Genomic DNA, 20245 nt, shown 5'->3' with positions numbered 1-20245 from the left:
CCCTTTTTTCGAAAGGCAGAGAGGAGCCTCTTCATGAACTCCTTTGACTCATTAGTTTTCAGATCAGTTCACCATTTAAACTAGACAAGACACTGCAAGCTATCTCAGCTAGCTTCTAATTGGGACATGGCACCACACTACACATACAATTGGAAGAACAACCAACCATGTCTTCCTCTTTCTTTCACTGGGCCAGCTCAATATGCTTCTTTGGGCTGAATAAAGGTGCTCTTATTTGAGAAAAGCATGTAAACCTAGGGCCAGATGGTGTTAGTCTCCATTCAGAAAATTGGTGGAGCACTCCTCCGTTCTTGTACAGTTCAAGAGGGCTTTGCACATCCTTGTACTGTCTTAGCCTGGGAGCAACTGCTTCCAGTTCATCATCCTCCTGCTGGACCAACAGTTCAATAGTGACATCATCCAACCCAGGTACAAGAGTTGGATTGAAGTACAGGTTATATACCCTTCAGCTAGGAGGGTGAATCCAACGTTGGCTGAGATGTTCTTTGAGTGTTTCAAACGGAATGTTCAGAGTGATCACTAGCTCCAGGTCACAGATTCTGGCTAGGGCTTCGGCCTGAACTAATGTGCTAGGAAAACCATCTAGTAGGCAGTGCTGATCCTGCCTGTTCTCCAGGCGTGTGATCACATAGCCGGGCTTTGGTGTTCTCCCACAAGTAGTGGCCGCTGGAGAGATGCTGGAGGCCAAAGTTTTGGTGCCCCTGTCCAAACCTGGCAGCCCGAGGATTAACACATGAGGGAGTTTGGAAGCCATTGCCTCCCTGAGGAGAGGGGCAGCCACTCGGGCAAGCAGATAGCAACCTTGGAGAAAACCCGGGAACTTCGTTTCTGCTGCCCCTGCTCCAGACACCTCTACTCACGTGGGGCCGCCCCTGTGTTCAGGCACTTATAGCCAAGTGATTCTAGGATTTCAGGGTCCAGCTGTTGACACTTATAACTCTCTCATATCTTCTAAATACGAGGGTAGTTAAAATAATGTCTCCAGTGACAGGAGAGATTTAGAGATTTCTAAGAAACTGAGTGCAAGCTACAGTCCTACAGCTTCCTGTGCAATTGTTAAGGCATGAAAGGTTCATTTGCATTCAGATAGCTTTTTGATAAGATCCAAATTTTCATAATTTGGAACACTACCCTTGCATAGGCTAGGTGTGGCTTGAGCCATACATTATGCAGTGTGTATGCTTGATGACCTATTTCATGTAGTAGCATTTCAAATGACCTAGAACAATAGAATTTTCTAAAAGGGGACATGCTAATGGGGTACCATAAAGATGGTAGTTAGAAGGCACCCTTTTGCAGGGTGAAAGGCAAAGTGAATGGAAAACTGGCCCTACATGCTCTTTACTATTTATTATCTTGGAGAGTACAACATGACCCGAATTACAGCTTGAAAAGAAAAGGTATAAATTATAGCAAAACTTCAGAAAACCCAGATGTGAGCATGGCACTTGACAGCCTGCTGACAAAGCAGGTATTCCTAAGTTTCAGCTTGTCCGTCTGTCAGGAAAAACAATTTTTGGTTATATACAAGATTTTCCAGACATAGAATGATATATGACTTGTTTCTACTCAACTTTAAATCTATGTTAGTTTTATTGTTTCTGAAAGGATACTCATACTTTGTCTTCTCACCTCTTACCCTTTAACTTTTTTTTTTTTTGGTCAGCTTTTAAGAGTTTCAAATCTAGCATTTCTTCCTGTCCTTGGTATAGAGGTCAGAAAGAAGATGTTAGAGTTCTGAAATGGTGGTGGATTAAGTGAAAGCTACACTGACACTATCCTAGGACCAAACTGGAATTACAGCTAAAATACCGAAAACCATCCCGAATAATCAACTGAAGACTAGATGGAAAGAACCCTGATAACCAAATGGAGAGTGGAGACTGCATAGAGACTGGTAAAAAAGGTGGAGATACAAAAGGGCTGGCAGGGCTCCCAAAGGCAACAGCTAAAGTGCTGGAGGTATATCTCAGCTGTGGGGGTTACCACTGAGAACTCTGGGATCTAAACCTCAAGCTGAGCTCCCCAGTCCAAGGCACTGGAACTGAGAGAGTTGCCTGCATAGCCTCTGGCTGCAAAAAATCAGCAGGGTTGCTGACTGCCAGGAAGAGATGACTGGAAATGCAGGCAACCTCTTAAAGGGGCAACACATGAAATTTCATGTGTAGTCACCCACTTTGGGCTCCAGCAGGGCAGAGTGGACTAGAGCTGTGTGAGGAGAATCTAGAGTTGGGGGCTCTGGGTTTAGAGCTCAGAAGGCAGACACTCTGGTTCCCTGTGCTGAGTCATTCCCTCACATTGCAGAGGACATCTTTCTCCAGCAGACTTTACCATCTAGGCAGGGTTTCCCTGGGGGGAAGGAGGGAGCAATTACCCCACCCTATTGTAAAAACTCTCACCCCGCCCTGTGGAGTCTATACCTTGCTTTGGTTGATAGCCTGAGGGTTATTAAGGCTGATAATAACAATAAGACTATAGGCAGATCTGGATATCTAGAGGCTCTAAGTCTTTACTTGATCTACTTCTGGATCAAGGGCTAGGAAAAACAGACCTTGATGCATTTCTTGGTCCTTTTCAAAGGTACCCAGCCCCAGCAGAGAGAGCCACAAGCTGTGGATTGCTGATAGCTCCAAACAGTACTCTGGGGCAGTCACAAACAGCACCTGACATCCTGCACTAGAGACTGGGAGTCATTAGAAGATCTAGCTAAAACATAGACACAAACCCAAACAGGCAGCCAAAATGGGAAATCAAAAAACAAGCCCTAAATTAAAGAACAGAGAATTCTCCAGAAGAAGAGCTAAATGATATAAGTAATGTATCAGATATTGAGTTCAGAATAATGATTATAAGGATGCTCAACAGTATGAGAAAAGATATAGAAACTGTGAAAAATTACCAGTTGGAAATGAAGAATGACATAGCACTAGTCGAGAACACATTTGAAGGAATGAACAGCAGATTATGGGAAGCCAAGGATTGGATCAGTGAATTAGAAGACAAAGTAGAAAAAAAAAAAACACTCAATCAGAGAACCAAAAAGGAAAAACAGTTAAAAAAAACAGGAGGACAGTGTAAGGGAGCTGTGGGACAACATGAAATGTAACAATATTTGCATCATAGGATAGCCAGAAAGTGCAGAAAATGAGCAAGGGATAGAGAATGTGTTTGAAGAAATAATAGCAGAAAACTTACCTGACCTAATGAAGGTAAAAGCTCCACAAGTTCAGGAGGCACAGAGATTCCCAAGCAAGAAGAACCCAAACAGGCCCACCTAGACACATCATAATTAAAATGCCAACAATTAAAGAAAAAGAGAGAATCTTAAAGGCAGCAAGAGAAAAGCAATATGTTATCTACAAAGGAGTTCCCATAAGGCTGTCAGTTGATTTTCCATCAGAAACTTTATAGGCCAGAAGGAATGGCATGAAGAATTCAAGGTAATGAAAAGCAAGGATCTGAAACTAAGATTACTATATCCAGCAAAGATATCATTCAAAATGGATGGTGAAATAAAGAGCTTCCCAGACAAAAACAGGCAAAAATAGTTTATCACCAGCAAACCAGCACTGCAAGAAATGCAAAAGGGACTGCTGTAATGAGAAGAAATACAGAGTGAGAAACATAGGTATAAATAAATAGCTATCTCATATAGTAAAAGGCTAATATGCAAATTGACCAAATGGCAGACTGACCGGTTGCTATGATGTGCACTGACCACCAGTGGGCAGACACTCAATTGCAGGAGCTTCCCCCTGGTGGTCAGTGTGCTCCCACAGGAGGATCGCTGCTCAGCCAGAAGTTGGACTCATAGCTGGCAAGCGAAGCAACAATGGCAGGAGCCTCTCTCGCCCCCACAGCAGTGCTAAGGACCCTTCTGGGGATGTCTGCCTGCTGGCTTAGGCCTGCTCCCCGGGGGAAGCAGGCCTAAGCCAGCAGTCAGACATCTCCCAAGGGGTCTTGGACTGCAAGAGGGCATAGACCAGGCTGAGGGACACCTCCCTGCCCCAGTGCACAAATGTTGTGCACTAGGCCTTTAGTCCATAATAATCTTAAATGTAAATGGAATAAATGCTCCTATCAAAAGACATAGGGTAGCTGAATGGAAATAAAAACACACCTCAATTGTATGCTGTCTACAAGGGAGCCACCTTAGAACAAAAAACTTACACAGGATGAGAGTGAAGGAATGGAAAATATTTTCCATGCAAATGGAAACAAAATAAAGCTGGGGTAGTAACACTCATATCTGACAAAATATACTTTAAAATGAAGGCCATCACAGGAGGCAATAAAGGCCACAGCATAATACTACAGAGATTGATCCAACAAGTTGATATAAGCCTGGTAAACATATGTGCACCCAGTAGAGGAGCACCTAAATATATAAAAACACTTCTGGAGGACTTTAATGGAGAGATAGAGAGCAATACAGTCATAGTTGGGGACTTTAACACCCCATAGCCTCCACTGGATAGATCTTCCAGATCAAAAATCAACAAGGAAACAGTAACTCTAAATGACACAGTGGATCAGATGGATTTAATTGATATTTACAGAATATTTCACCCCAAAGCTGCAGAATACACACATTCTTCTCAAATGCACATGGTTCATTCTCAGAGATAGACCACATGTTAGAACACAAAAGTCTCTACAAGTTCAAGAAGATTGAAAATATATCAAGCATCTTCTGAGATCACAATGGAATGAAATTAGAAACAAACTACATTAAAAACACTCAAAACATTCAAACACATGGAGGGTAAATAGCATGTTATTAAACAATGAATGGGTTACCAATGAGATCAAGAAAGAAATTAAAATCTTCCTAGAAACAAATGAAAATGAATACACAACAACCCAAAATCTATAGGACACAACAAGAGAAGTCCTGAGAGGGAAGTTCATAGCACTACATGCCTACCTCAAAAAACAAGAAAAATTAATAATTAACTATTTAACTCTACAACTAAAAGAATCAAAAAGAGAATGACAAAAAAAGCCCAGAGTAAGTAGAAGGAAGGAAATAAAGATCAGAGCAGAAATAAATGACATAGAGACTAAAAAACAACAACAATAACAAAACAAAAGATCAATGAAATCTAGAACTGGTTCTTTGAAAAGATAAATAAGATTGATGAACCCTTAGCAAGACTCATCAAGAAATAAAGAGAAAGGGCCCAAATAAATAAAATCAGATACAGAAGCATTGAAGTGACAACTGATACCACAGAATACAAAATATTGTAAAAAAAAAAATACTATGAACAGCTATATGCCAACAAGCTGGACAATGTGGATGAAATGGACAAATTTTCAGAAAAATATAATCTTCCAAAACTAAATCAGGAAGAATCAGGAAACCTGAATAGGCCAATAACAACTGATGACATTGAAGCAGTAATCAAAAGACTCCCAGCAAACAAAAGCCCTGGATGGCTTCACAGGGAAGTTTTACCAAATATTCAAAGAAGAACTAATATCAATACTCTTAAAACTATTCCAGAACACTGAAGAGGAATGAACACTTCCAACCTCTTTTTATGAGGCCAGCATTACCCTAGTTCCAAAACCAAAGACACAACAAAAAGAATTACAGGCCAATATCCCTGATGAACATAGATGCTGAAGTCCTCAACAAAATATTAGCAAATTGGATATAGCAATCTGTTAAAAAGATCATACACCTTGACCAAATGGGATTTATCCCAGGGATACAAGGCTGGTATAATATTCACAAGTCAATAAATGTGATACATCATATAAACAAATTAAAAGACAAAAATGTGATCATATTAATAAACACAGAAAAAGCATTTGACAAAATCCAACACCCATTTTTGATAAAAACTTTCATCAAAATGGGAATAGAAGGATCATACCTCAACATAATAAAGACCATATATGACAAACTTAGAGCCAATATCATACTCTTTGGGCAAAAACTAAAACCATTTTCCCTAAGAATAGGAACTTTCATCACTCTCATTCAACATAGTAGTGGAAGTCTTAGCCACAGTTATCAGACAAAAGGAAAATATAAAAGGCATCCAATTTGGAAAGGAGAAAATAAAACTGTCATTATTCACAGATGACATGATATTGTACATAGAAAACCCTAAAGACTCCATCAATAAGCTACTAGATTTAATAAATGGATTCAGCAATGTAGCAGGATACAAAATTAATTCTGGAAATTGATGGCATTTTTATACACCAATAATGAACTCTCAGAAAGAGAAACTAAATGAATAATCCCATTTACCATTGCAACAAAAATAAAGATACTTGGGAATAAACTTAATAAAGAAAGTAAAAGATGTACTCGGAAAACTATAGGATGTTAGAAAAGGGATAGGGGAAGATATAAACCAATGGAAGAATATACCACATTCATGGATTTGTAGACTTAACATCATTAAGATTTCCATACTACCGAAAGCAATCTATAGATTCAATGCAATCCCTATTAAAATGCCAATGGCATATTTCACAGATCTAGGACAAATACTCCAAAAATTTATATGGAACCAAAATCAAACAAAAACCTCTGAATAGCTGCTGCAGTCTTGGGAAGAACAAAGTTGGAAGGATTACAATACTAGATTTCAAGTAATACTACAAAGCCAATATAATAAAACAGCCTGGTATTGGCACAAGAACAGGCATATAGATCAACGGAACAGAACAGAGATGCCAAAAAAATAGCTCAAGCCTTTATGCCCAATAATATTTTACAAAGGAGGCAAGAGCATACAATAAAGTCAAGATAGTCTTCAATAAATGGTATTGGTAAAATTGGACAGATACATTAAGAAATATGAAAGTTGCCGAAACCGGTTTGGCTCAGTGGATAGAGCGTCGGTCTGCGGACTGAAAGGTCCCAGGTTCGATTCCGGTCAAGGGCATGTACCTGGGTTGCGGGCATATCCCCAGTAGGAGATGTGCAGGAGGCAGCTGATCGATGTTTCTCTCTCATCGATGTTTCTAACTATCTCTCTCCCTTCCTCTCTGTAAAAAATCAATAAAATATATTTTTTTTAAAAAAAAGAAATATGAAAGTAGACTACCAACTTATACCATATACAAAAATAAACTCACAATGTATAAAAGACTTAAATGGAAGTCATGAAACTCTAAAAACCCTAGAACAGGGGTGGGCAACCCCTGGCATGGGTGCCAAACATGGCACGCCAGTAACTTTTGCTGGCACGCGAAATCCTCTCTTATAATCTTCCATTTACAATTTTTGTGAACATTTGAATGACTTAAATGTTAAATTACAAGGAACTGGCAAGACACTTGATGTTATGTTTGGTTACATACAGACTTTTGAAAAGAAACTGGAAGTCTTTAAGGGAGATGTGGATGGTGAGGGATTTAGATATTTCCCAAACCTCAAGAGGCACATCAAAGACCTCCCAGAAGATGACAGAACAGATTGTCAAAGCCTTCAAAAGATGTTTTTAAACATCATTGAGTCAACTATTGAGCAATTCTTCTCAAGATTTGCAAAATTCAGAGAACTGGAAGAGACAGCAAAATTCATGAGGTTTCCAGACAGCATGAAACTTGAAGAACTAAACTTACAAATGTTTTCATGGATAGACATGGCTGACTTTGAAATGCAGTTGATTGAATTTCAGAGTAGCTCAATTTGGAAGCAGAAATTCATTGACCTTAGAGTTGACTTGGAAAACATTGAAAAAAAGTGATTCGGGACAGTACCAGAGAGAAGTGTCGAGAACGAACTATTGAGGACTTGGAATGACATTCCAGAAAATTTTTTCTGTTTAAAAAACTTTGCAACAGCATTACTCTCCATGTTTTCATCCACATAAGCTTGTGAATCTTTGTTCTCAGTGATGAATTTTGTTAAGTCTCGTAATAGGAGTAGCCTGATAGATGAAAGTAGTAGCTCGTGCATATCTCTGAAGGTCATAAAATATAAACCTGATGTAAAATCTCTGTCATCAGTGATGCAGCAGCAGAAGTCCCACTGATAATATCAAATGGAGTCATAAAGTTTTCTGTCAGACTATCAGTGTACATGTATACATTAAAAAAATGAATGTATTTTTCATCATCATCTACTGTGTTTTTGTCGCTCGAATGAATTTTATTATTTCTTCAAGGCTCTTCACATACATATACCTTAAGAGATATCAAGTAAGAGTAACATGTTCTCAAAAAATTTGGGTTGGCACGCAGAAGAATTTTGAGTCAGAGATTTTGCTGGTTTTGGCACGCACTCACAAAAAGGTTGCCCACCCTTGCCCTAGAAGAAACCATAGTCAGCAAAATCCCAGACATTTCTTGGTAGCAATATGTTCACCAATACATCTACCAGGGAAAGGGAAACAAAAGAAAAAATAAACAAATGGGACTACATCAAAATATAAACCTTCTGCACAGTAAACAAAACCACCAACAAAATTAAACAGGAGCCCACTGTATGGAAGAACATATTTGCCAATGATACGTCTGATAAAGAGTAATACCTAAAATATATAAAGAAATAATACAACTTAACTAAAGGAAGATAAAGAATCTAACTTTAAAATTAGCAAAGGCCCTAACCGGTTTGGCTCAGTGGATAGAGCATCAGCCTGTGGACTCAAGGGTCCCAGATTCGATTCTGGTCAAGGCCTTCTACCTTGATTGCGGGCACATCCCCAGTAGGGAGTGTGCAGGAGGCAGCTGATCAATGTTTCTCTCTCATCGATGTTTCTAACGCTCTATCCCTCTCCTTTCCTCTCTGTAAAATATCAATAAAATATATTTTTTTAAAAAAATGAGTAAAGGACCTAAATAGACACTTCTTCAGAGAGGACGTACAGATAGATGTCAAAGAGACATGAAAAATGCTCAAAGTCACTAATCATCAGAGAAATGCAAATTAAAACAACAATGAGGTATCACCTCACACCTGTCAGAATGGCTACCATCAACAAATCAACAAATGACAAGTGCTGGCAAGGATGTGGAAAAAAGGGAACCTTAGTGCATTGCTGGTGGGAATGCAGACTGGTGCAGTCATTATGGAAAACAGTAGATAGTTTCCTCAAAAAATTAAAAATAGAACTGCCGTTTGACCCAGTAGTCCCACTTCTAGAAATATATCCTAAGAATACCAAAACACCAACCAGAAATAATGAATGCACCCCTATGTTCATAGCAGTGGAATTTACAATAGCTAAGATCTGGAAACAGCCCAAGTGCCCATCAGTAGGTGAGTGGATAAAAAACTGGTACATCACACCATGGAATACTATGCAGCGGTAAAAAAAAAAAAGGAAGAATTTCTTACCCTTTGAGACAGCATGGAGGGACCTGTAGAGTATTATGCAAAGCAAAATAATCCAGTCAGAGAATGACAAGTATCACATGATCTCACTCATATGTAGAATCTAATAAACAAAATAAACTGATGGACAAAAATAGATCCAGAGACATGGAAGCATGGAACAGACTGTGGAATCTCAGAGGGAAGGTGGGGGAGGGTGGGTTGGTGGTAGGAGATCAACCAATGAACTTATATGTATATTAGAGGCCTGATGCACAAAATTAGTGCAAGGGGCTCGCCCTCACAGCCCCAGCTTCATCCGGAAGGTCGTCCGGAAGGACGTTCGGAAGGTCGTTCTGCTGTCCAGTCTAATTAGCATATTATACTTTTATTACTATAGATATACATAACGCATTGACACAGACAATAAAGTGGTGAAGGCCTGGGGTGGGGGGCAGAGATGGGCCAAAAGGGGTCAATGGGGCTGGGGGGAGAAGGGGACATATGTAATACTTTCAACAATAAAATACCTTTTTTAAAAAAGAAAGAAGACATTAACACAAAACAGCCATTCATACCAACATGCTACATTTATACTGTCTCAGGAAATTTCCCTTGGTAACCAAAGCAGTGGCTGTGTTTGCTGATATAAAATTTTAAGTTGGGAAAGATGAGCTATTATCAAAGCTATGATAGAAATCTCTGAAGCTTTTTTTTACATTTTATGCTAAATAAAAATTATGCCAAATCTATTAAAAAGTGGTTTAACCATCACTCTGTACCTCAAAATACACAAGAATCAAACAACCATACAATTTAAGAACTTGAATGAATAGTCTCTTAAATTGTTCTAATGCATTTGTGTGTGTGTGTGTGTGTGTGTGTGTGTGGTTGCTGATGTGGGAAGATAATCAGCATAATCCTAATCTGAATTTCTTAATATTTGATTAGAGTTGCTTAATATTATTTTTTACCATGCTGCAAGATTGAGATCGTGTTTTATATTATTATAACTGTTTATCAGTGGAAATAAAACTTCATTTTCCCTCGGGAAAATTAATACATTGACTTTCTAGCTATACTACAATGTCAATTAGGTATCCACATTATAAGGCTTCCTCATGCTTGTTCAAATAACTAGTCATTTGAAAGAAACCTTTAACAGGAAGAGAATGACAATAAAAATAATCACACATTTAATGTCATTAAGAAATGACTAGAATTATTTGCAATTTTAGAAGTGGTACAGAGAAAGAAAGCAAATTTTACTTTTGCTCCATACTTTCAAATAGTATAGGAGGTAATGTTAAAGGTATAGTTTATTTACTACCGTGGTAGCCAAACTTTAAAGAAGACTCCCAGTGATCCTCTTCTGTTATTCACATGCTTTCCCCCTACCTCACTGAAGGGCTGCACTGTGTAACCGATATGAAATAATGATGTATGATGGTTAAGACCAGGTTATAAGAGAATTTGCCTTGCCATCTCTTGGATTGCTTGTTCTGAGAGAAGCCAGTTACCATGTCATGAAGACATGGAGAGGTCCACATGGCAAGGATCTAAGGTCTCTTGCCAACAGCTAGCACCAGCTTGTCAGCCATGTGAGCGAATCTCCTTGGAAGCAGATCCTTTGGCCCTGACCAACATCTCGGCTTTGCATCCTAATGAGAGCTGCTGGGCCAGAACCACAGCTAAGCTGCTTGTGAATTCCTGACCTACAGAAACTGTGCAATAATAAATGTTATTGTTGGTTTCAGCCACTAAATTTTGCAGTTCACTTATTACATAGCCACGGATAACTAAAGAACTATTCAATTCATAATTCTTTACATTATTATAATAATTATTACCAAATTATCAATAGTGATAATAACAGTTACCATTTGTACGTGAGATAATTTAAATGCATCTATAGTCCTTATAATATTTCTTCAGAGTAGATTTCATTATTCTAATCCCACAAGTTACAAATGGCAGAGCCAGGATTTGGATGAAATTCTAACAATTCTTTTTACTCGGTGGTATCACTCTTAACGAGCAGAATTGCAAGTCACAAAGATGAGAAAAGCATTTGACCTTATGATGTGAAGCTACTCAAAAGTGATCCATCTCCAAAAATACTATACACTTTTCTCACTTTTTGTTACTTACCTGGTATTAAGCTTTTGTAATGCAAGTATATTTAGGTAGCATTAGTTTGCACAGCAGTTACTCTAATTGAAACTTGGGGATCAGTGTGGCTTCTCTTGATAAGATATTGGCTGATGGTTAATGATTGTCATAGTTCAAAAGTAATATCTGAATCCTTTGGGTGTTTTTATGTGCTAATCATATATTCAATTTCAATTTCAGAAACACACAGCCACTTCTATGTGCCCAACACTCTGAAAACCACAGGGACAGTTATTCTCAACCTGGAGGTGTGCATCAGACTCACTGGGAGCTTTTTCAAAGTACACATGGTTGAGAAAGGAGATGAGAACTCCTGTGTAAGGGACACAATGATAAAGAAAGTATCTCTACCTTTTAGCAGCTCACAGTGTCCAAAAAGATTCAGTTGTTTAAAACACATTCACTTCTTCTCATTCATCTCTGCAGATTCTGCCTCGTCACCCCTCATTTTCGACACCAGAGTGTCCCAGAACTCAGTCCTCAGGTCTCATTTAGTCTTCTCTCCATTCTCAAGACCTCATTTAGTTTTATGGATTTAAACACCACCTACATACTATGATTCCCAAATTTACGTTTCCCGCCTGAACCACTTCCTAGATTTGTGTATACCTCTGCCCAGTCAACACCTGTAAGGAATCTCAAACCTAACACATCTCCCAGCACCTCCTGGACGTCCCCTTACACTATGAGGTCCAGTAGACTTCCCACTTCAGTTAATGGGGAGGCTGTTTTTCCAGTACTCAGGCTTAAATGTTTGGAGTCATCTTTGACTCTTCTCTCTTTATCCATGCCATTAAATCCCATTGGTGCCCAGCTGGTGTGGCTCAGTTAGTTGAGCATCATCCCATGCAGCAAAGGTTGCCAGTTCATGTGCCCTGACCAGGTTTCGGGATCGATCCCCAGTAGGGGTTGTGCAGGAAGCAGCCAGTCAATGTTTCTCTCTCATTGATGTTTCTATCTCTCTCTCACTCTCCCTTCCTCTTTCTCTAAAAAAAATCAATAAAAACATATTTTAAAATTAAAAAAAAAAATCTCATTAGCTACCTTCAAATTATATCCTGAAGTTGATTGTTTCTTACTAACTCTACCACTTCCAGGCTGGTCTAAGCCATCTTTATTCCACTCCTGAATTGTGGCAAAAATCTCTTAATTGATCTCCTGGCTTCTACCCCTGCTATCTTAGAGACTATTCTCAATAAAGTATACAAAGGGATCCTTCAAAAATAGATCAGGTCACTCCTCTGTTCCAGTGTCTTCCCAATTCACTAAAAATACAAGGCAAAATTCTTACAGTAGTTTGCAAGGCCCTTTTAGGCACTTCTCAAATATACAAGTATATTTGCCAATAACAACATAAAGGAGATGGGTGAAAGCAAAGCTGTATTGGGCTAAGGAAATTACTACAAATAGTAAAGTAATAATTATAACAATGTGTAGTTGGGTTTATAACATTAATGTAATGTTATGTAACAAAATGTCCACAAAAGGGGGAAAAATGGAATAGAGCTGTATAAGAATAATATACCTATGTATTAGTGCAATTAAACTAGTATAAATTGGAAGCTGATTTTAATGTTATATGTATATGGTAAATCTTAGAGAAAACCACTAAAAATGCAGTTAAAATTACTAAGGACATTAAAATGCTACATTAGGAAATATCCACTTAAGGCAAAAGAATGATATAATGGAGGACTAGAGAAACAAAAAAAATACATGCTATATGTAAAAACAAAAAGTAAAATGGTCGAGGTAGATAGCTATATAACAACTAGAGGCCCGATGCTCGAAATTCATGCAAGAGTAGTCCTTCGCAGCTGCGATGTCTGCCTGGATTCCTCCCTCACAGCCATGGCAGCTGCCTGGATCAAGTGGCTGCAGCCCCGGCTTCCTCCCGGAAGGATGTCTGGAAGGATGTTGGTCTAATTAGCATATTATGCTTTTATTATTATAGACTAGAGGCCCGGTGCACTAAATTCATGCCTGGGATGGGGGTCCCTCAGCCCGACCTGCAACCTCTCGCAATCAGGGACCCTTCAGGGGATGTCCGACACCCCTCTCGCAATCGGGGACTGCTGGCTCCTAACTGCTTGCCTGCCTGCCTGCCTGCCTGATCACCCCTAACCACTCACCTGCCTGCCTGATCACCTCTAACCACTCTGCCTGCCTGCCTGATTGCCCCTAATTGTTTGCCTGCCTGCCTGATCACCCCTAACCACTCAACTGCCTGCCTGATCATCTCTAACCACTCTGCCTGCCTGCCTGATTGCCCCTAACTGCCTCTGCCTTGGCCCCCGCACTCAGGACCCAGGCTTATCTCCTTCAGCAAGCTGCAGGCACCCAGGACCTCAGGGACCCCGGGCGCCTTCACCCAGGCTGGCCACAGGCACCCGGCACCTGGGCAGCTTTGCCCAGGCCAGCACCCGGGACCCTGGGAGGCGCCACCCAGGCAGGCACCCAGGACCCCGGGCAGCACCGCCTGGGCCCCAGCTATGTCAGGAAGGATGTCCAGAAGGTCGTTCAGAAGATGTCCAGTCTATCTGGTCTAATTAGCATATTACCCTTTTATTAGTATAGATAGCATTAAATGTGAATGGATTAAATCATACAGTCAAAGGGCAGAGATTGTCAGACTGGATTACAAAAACATGATCCAACTATATATATTTATAGAAGACACACTTTGTATTCAAATAAACAGGTAGATGTAAAAATACGGGGAAAGATATATTATGCAAACAGCAACCACTAGAATGCTGAAGTGGTTATATGGATATTAGACAAAAGAGACTTTTAAAACAAAAAATGTTGGTGCACTCTTCCGGTAAGGAGCACGCCTGCACCTTTCCCCTTCCCTTCTTATTCCCCCATAGGTGTGCCTCTCCTAAACTCTAAGGACCCCAAGAGACTTACAGCAAGAGAACAGTGGGCAGCACAGCATCCCAGGCTAACCCCCTGAACCTGTCTCCAAGGTCCCTTTTCTCTGACTTTTCAGTGAGCCACGCAGCCCCTCCCAGGCTCATTTCTTTTCAATAACATTTCTAGGGAGCAAAGCCACCTCGCCTAGGCTCTCTCCCATTGCTTCTTCTGTCCTAAGCCTTTCCTTGTTTTGGTGTCCCCAGCTTTAATAAACATGCTCTAAAAATATAAATAAGTAAATAAAACAAAAAATGTTAACAGAAATAAAGAGATGCTATTATCACAAAAGTGTACACGCTTTCTTTTTGAGATGATAAATATGTTCCAAAATTGACTGTAGTAGTGGTTGTACACACCTGTGAATACTCTAAAAATCACTGATGTGTACACTTTAAATGTGTGAATTGTATGGTATATGAATTGTACCTCAATAAAGATGTTAAAATTTAATGTTCCTACAGATTGATTGGGGATTTTATTTTAACACAGATTTTTGATTCTGTGGGTCTGGGACAGGGCCTGAGATGCTGCATTGCTAACAATCTTACCATATGATTCTAATACAGCTAGTCTGAGGTTCATACTTTAAATAGCAAGACTTACACCATCAGCTTTCTCATTACCTTTCTGACTTCATCTCCTGCCACCTTCCTGAGTGGATTCATGAATGACTAGTGGATGACTTTGAGCCACCTTAACCATCTTGTTTTTCCTTGAACACACCATGCCTGACTCTATCTCAGACCTTTGTACTTGTCATTCCCTTTGCCGAGAATATTCTTCCCATTCCCATGCCCTGATAAAACTTACTTGACCACTTTGGTCAAGTCCTTGCCTAACTTTGAACTCCATGTGGGGTCTTCCCTAACTACCCTACCTAAATGGCAACTCTATTTCACATATTTGCTTTTATTTTTTTTCCTGCTTTTTCTTGGCAGTACTAATGACATTGTACGTCATTATGTACATTGGTGTATTAGTTTGCGAGGGTTGCATAACATATTAAAACAGACCAGATGGCTTCAACAACAGAAATTATTTTTTTCACAGTTCTGGAGGCTAAAATAACAAGATCAAAGTGTTAGCAGGTTTTGTTTATTCTAAGGTCTCTCTCCTTGGCTTGTATATGGCCACCTTCTTACTGGTCCTCACATGTACTCTTTACATATGCCACACTCCTGGTGTCTCTCTGTATATACATATTTCTTTTTCTTATAACAACAGTCAGATTGACTTAGGGCCATCTTAATAGCCTCATTTTAACTTAATACCCTCTTCTAAGGCCCTATCTCCACATACAGCCACATTCTGAAGACACTCAGGTGTCTTCAGCATATGAATTTTAAAGAACACAATTCAACCCATACATTTTGTTATTGTGGATCATTCTCTAATACAATACAAATTTTATGAGAACATGGAGTGTTTTTAAAAATCTATTTTGTTTATTATTGTAAAATTGGCCACTAGCACAGTACCTCACACATAGCAGATGCCCAATAAGTATTTATTGAGTATATACATGAAAACAAAAGGATAAGTACTGAAGAGATATATAGTAGATATAGGGTGGTGCAAAGGACACAGCAGGGGGACAGAACAACTCTGCTTATGTGCGTCAGAATAATTTAAAAGGCAAATAGTTAATAGCCACTAATATATGGCTTAGAAATCTTACCAGATATACTCTCTATGCACTCACCCTATAACATATTACTCTTCAAGAAATGGAGAAACCCTAAATTTATTGGTTCTTTAAGATTTCTTCCAATATATAAGATCCTATTTCTAAAAGTTGACAATATTAGAATACTAAATTGTTAGTATTTCATCTCTGGATATCCTCTTATTTCTGAAGATTTCTGTCTATTAACGTGAAAAGTGGGTCATCACTTTTTCATCTTCAGAACTCTTATGGTGATTGTGTTGGAGAGGAAATATGAAAATCTTAAATGGCAGCTTCATTCTTTGTTTATTCATTCTTCTCTCCTGGTGATTTATTTGCATGTTGTTGATACTTGCAAAGGAGATACTTAAAATCATATATTTTGCTCTGAAGTACTGCTTGATTTTGGCATTCTATAAAACTAGTCCAGTGAAGTAAATTCGGTTATCCCAAATCATTCTGATAATATAAATCATGAATAGATTTCCATTTGTGGTATATATTCCTTTTTAACCTTTCAGATCTACTCACTACCCTTTCTGCTCTAGCTGCGTGCTGTAGGAGGCTGATTTCCTTGGGCTACATTAGTTGGACTCTTCTAACCTTTAGTTTCTGGTTAAGGTCAGCCTATGTCAGTCATTGGCAGGAACATAGGAACTAGGAAGAGGAAAAGTTTAGGGTATTTATTCTCTTGGATTCCTCTCTGTGGGCTTGCTTTGGGAATGACTGCATCCTCTATTGAAGGCCATCACTCCTGTCCAGCGGCCTTGTTCTACACAGACAGCCACAGCTTTTTCTGGGTAGCCTATACACTTAGGGTCGTAACAGCTTTCCTACTCCTTCCCTGTTGCTAGCCACAGAGTGCTTCACCAATCTGTATAACTTTTCCTTTACTCTATCTCACTCCTTTGTAAATACATTTCCCATTCTCTCTTGGTCTATGGTTAGTCTCTGCTTACAGTATTTCATATTTTATTAAACATACCCTATATAATAAAAGCCTAATATGCTAAGTGTCTGGTTGTCCAGTTGGCCATTCAACCAATCAAAGTGTAATATGCTAATGATATGCTAAGGCAACTCAATCACACGCTATGACGTGCACTGACCACCAGGGGGCAGATGCTCTGACTAGTAGGTTAGTTTGCTGCTGGGGTCCGGCTGATCGGGACTAAGTGAGACTGAACAAGACTGAGTGAGATGAGTGAGAAGGGCCAGATGGGTCGGACATGCCCTGGAGCCCTTCTGCGCCCCTCCCTGGCCCCGATCATGCACCGGTGGGGTCCCTCAGCCTGGCCTATGCCCTCTCACAATCCAGGCTGAGGGACCTCCCCACCCCATGCAGAATTTTGTGCACCGGGCCTCTAATAATTAATATAAAAATCCCAAAAGTTAATTGTGTAGGACAAAGTGTTCTTTTTTATAAAAAAGCATTATCTGATTTTTTAAAAAAATATGACAATTTAGAGATTTCATTGGGGCTCTGAAGAAAAACAGTGGCATCTGTAGGAGTTAATTTCTGAAGCACTTTTGGACTATTTAACTTGTCAAAGGGACACTAAAAGGTATGGAATGAATAAAAGTTTGAGATTCCTTTCTCCTATGGCAATTGGCAATAACACAGCATTCTAATTAGAAGTTACCATATCACGCAGAGTTGAAAACAATATGAATTGAATTATTCTACCTTTAGTAGATGAAATGTCAGTATGTCAACACTATTCATAGTTCAGTCAGTCTACCCAATGCATATTTCTCTTTGTTAGCCATTATACACTCATCAACCATTTATTTAAGAAGTATTGCCCAGTGGAAACGATTGGCTATATTGATTGAAAATTTTATAGCACTATATTGATTTGAAGACTTTCTTTTCATGCAGACCTAAGCTCTTCAGGGGTTTTGTAGAAACTAGCTACAAAAGATTGTTTGATCTACATAGAACAACACTTAGAAATCTACTTACTTAATATTTTTGGGGTATCCCCACCCATTTCAGTAGACAAAAAAGGTTGGTTTTTACCATGAAGAGATGTTATGAAAACTAAATCAGTATGTCAGATACTTAAAAGGGACTAAAAAATTAATATCCTAAAGGTAACTTTTAGGCATCTAATAAGTACCCAATAAATATTTAATAATTAAATGAATTAACCATATATTATAGTTTTAAAAAACTATATACATCTTTTTTTCTTTTTTTATCTTTAATTTCTTTATTGGTTAAGGTATTACAAATGTGTCTTAATTGATAGCCAGTGCTTGTGAGTCTTCATCTCCAAAGAGAAGTTTCTAGAAAAATATTTTAAATTTTAATATATTTACTTAGTATCATTTAGTATGTTATTTATAATTTGTATCTCACTTTGAGTATTATTAATAATGATTTAAATATACATTATTTATTCTTTTGGAAATAACTTGCTGCATTATTTAGTATGATTTATTGTATGTCTTGGGACCAGAAAATGTTTGTGATGGGATTAATTTTCTGTTTCATTATGAAAATAGATGAATTGCAGCATGATATATTGGCAAGAGGGCCGGACTGTGAATCAAAAGACATGAATTTAATTCTCAACTCATCCATTTTATAATACAATATTGAGAATCTGTTTGTCTTCTCAGAACTTTTAGTTTTGTCATCCATGAAAACAGGGCTATTCTCATAGGAATAGCTGTCCCTCAATATTGTGGGGAGGGGGACTATCCTTTGTAATAAAAAACTAGCTGTAAATGTAAATTTTCAGAAAGTATGATGTGATTTTTAGAGCATTTTACTTAACAGGAAACTTCTATAGAGATGCATTTATCCCACAAATTAGTCCACACTTGTAGCACATCTATGATTTCTCCTCCTCAGATGATTTTCCACTCCAGCAATGCTCCCTTGTTACAAATCAAGATGGTACTGTAGCAATTTCAATTTTCCAAAATAACCAGTTGATGATACATTTTTTTTTTTTAGTAGAAAAGAGCAAGCATATAGGAAAAAACCTCCCCTTGCTATTTCTTATTCTTCAGTCTTTCCTTTATTATGTCAGAGGATAATGCTTAATTTCTAAACTGGACATCAAAAAGATTCTTTGAACACAGCAACCTCAGGAAGTAAATAGCTTGAGTACTGTTTTCTGACAATAGAATGGCCAGGAATAACTAACTCTTCTTTTGTAATAGGTAGGCCTGCTGTAAATACTGGTTTCGTTTTAAATATTAATGGCTGTAAAGTCATAAGCCCCTTTATGCAGCAAACTTATTAGTAAAATTAGATATACTATGGTTGATATCTTTCAATATTAAGTAAAATTGGAGCCAGCTGTAATTTATAGGAGGATATATATCACTAAAACAAAATGTTTTAAAGACTGTTCATATTTTACAATGCACCAAGGCACCTTTATTTCAGCTGGTAATGGATGGTAATTTGAATGTTCTAGAATAAGCTTGATAGAAAGGTAAGAATGAGTTCAAAATGACACAAAATGCTTTTCAGGGAAGCCAGAGTAAAAGTATAATATACATAAGAGCATTTGCTCAAAATCTCAGTGGAAATAAAGCCACCTTTACTTTCTTGAGAGAGTTGCTCTTTGAAGCTAGTATGATAGTTTGGTAAACTAAGGCTTAGGGCCAAACTGGGTCAGTGTCACTTGATAAGTCTCACCTGACCTTCTCAGCAGGCCTCCATAAGGCTAAAACTGGGGGAAGAGTGAAAAATTTCGATCCAGGCCAACAGGTTGCCCAATTGTAGTGAAATGTAGTAACAGCACCACCCTGGTTCAAGCTTAATAACTATCTTGGGTAGGAGGGAGCCCTAATTTGTCACATTTGCTGATTCTTTTTTAAAAAATTTTTATTGTTGAGATTATTACAGATGTCCCACTTTTTCCCCCCATAGCTTCCCACCACCTGGTCCCCACCCCACCCCAGGCCCTTGCCACCCTATTGACTGTGTCCATAGAACTGCATACATGAATATAAGATCTTTGTCTAATCTCTTCCCGCACACCCCCCCCCCCACACACACACACACCCTTTCCTCTGAGAATCATCAGTCTGTTCCATTTCCATGCCCCTGATTCTATTCCATTCATCAGTTTATTCTGTTCATCGGATTTGTTATTCATTTGACTTTTAGATTCATTTGTTGATAGATATGTGTTTGTTGTCACTTTGTTGTT

At 38.7% G+C, this 20245-nt stretch overlaps 1 protein-coding gene and 1 pseudogene across 3 annotated transcripts in view; one reads left to right on the top strand and one right to left on the bottom strand.

Moving 5' to 3' along the window:
• ST8SIA6 (ST8 alpha-N-acetyl-neuraminide alpha-2,8-sialyltransferase 6) overlaps positions 1-20245 on the top strand; it is a gene marked incomplete at its 5' end in the record, with an annotated part of 154993 nt that overhangs the window by 79715 nt on the left and 55033 nt on the right. The gene's annotated exons all lie outside the window — the stretch shown is intronic.
• LOC308529266 (adenylate kinase 4, mitochondrial-like) lies at positions 198-12286 on the bottom strand (annotated as a pseudogene). Its single transcript has 2 exons — positions 12165-12286; positions 198-732 (listed from the first exon to the last, which is right to left on the bottom strand). The product of its transcript is annotated as an adenylate kinase 4, mitochondrial-like (transcript).

This window comes from Myotis nattereri, assembly GCF_964212035.1.
Source record: "Myotis nattereri genome assembly, chromosome: 1".
Lineage (NCBI taxonomy): Eukaryota > Metazoa > Chordata > Mammalia > Chiroptera > Vespertilionidae > Myotis > Myotis nattereri.
This window is presented reverse-complemented; position numbering and strand designations above follow the sequence as displayed.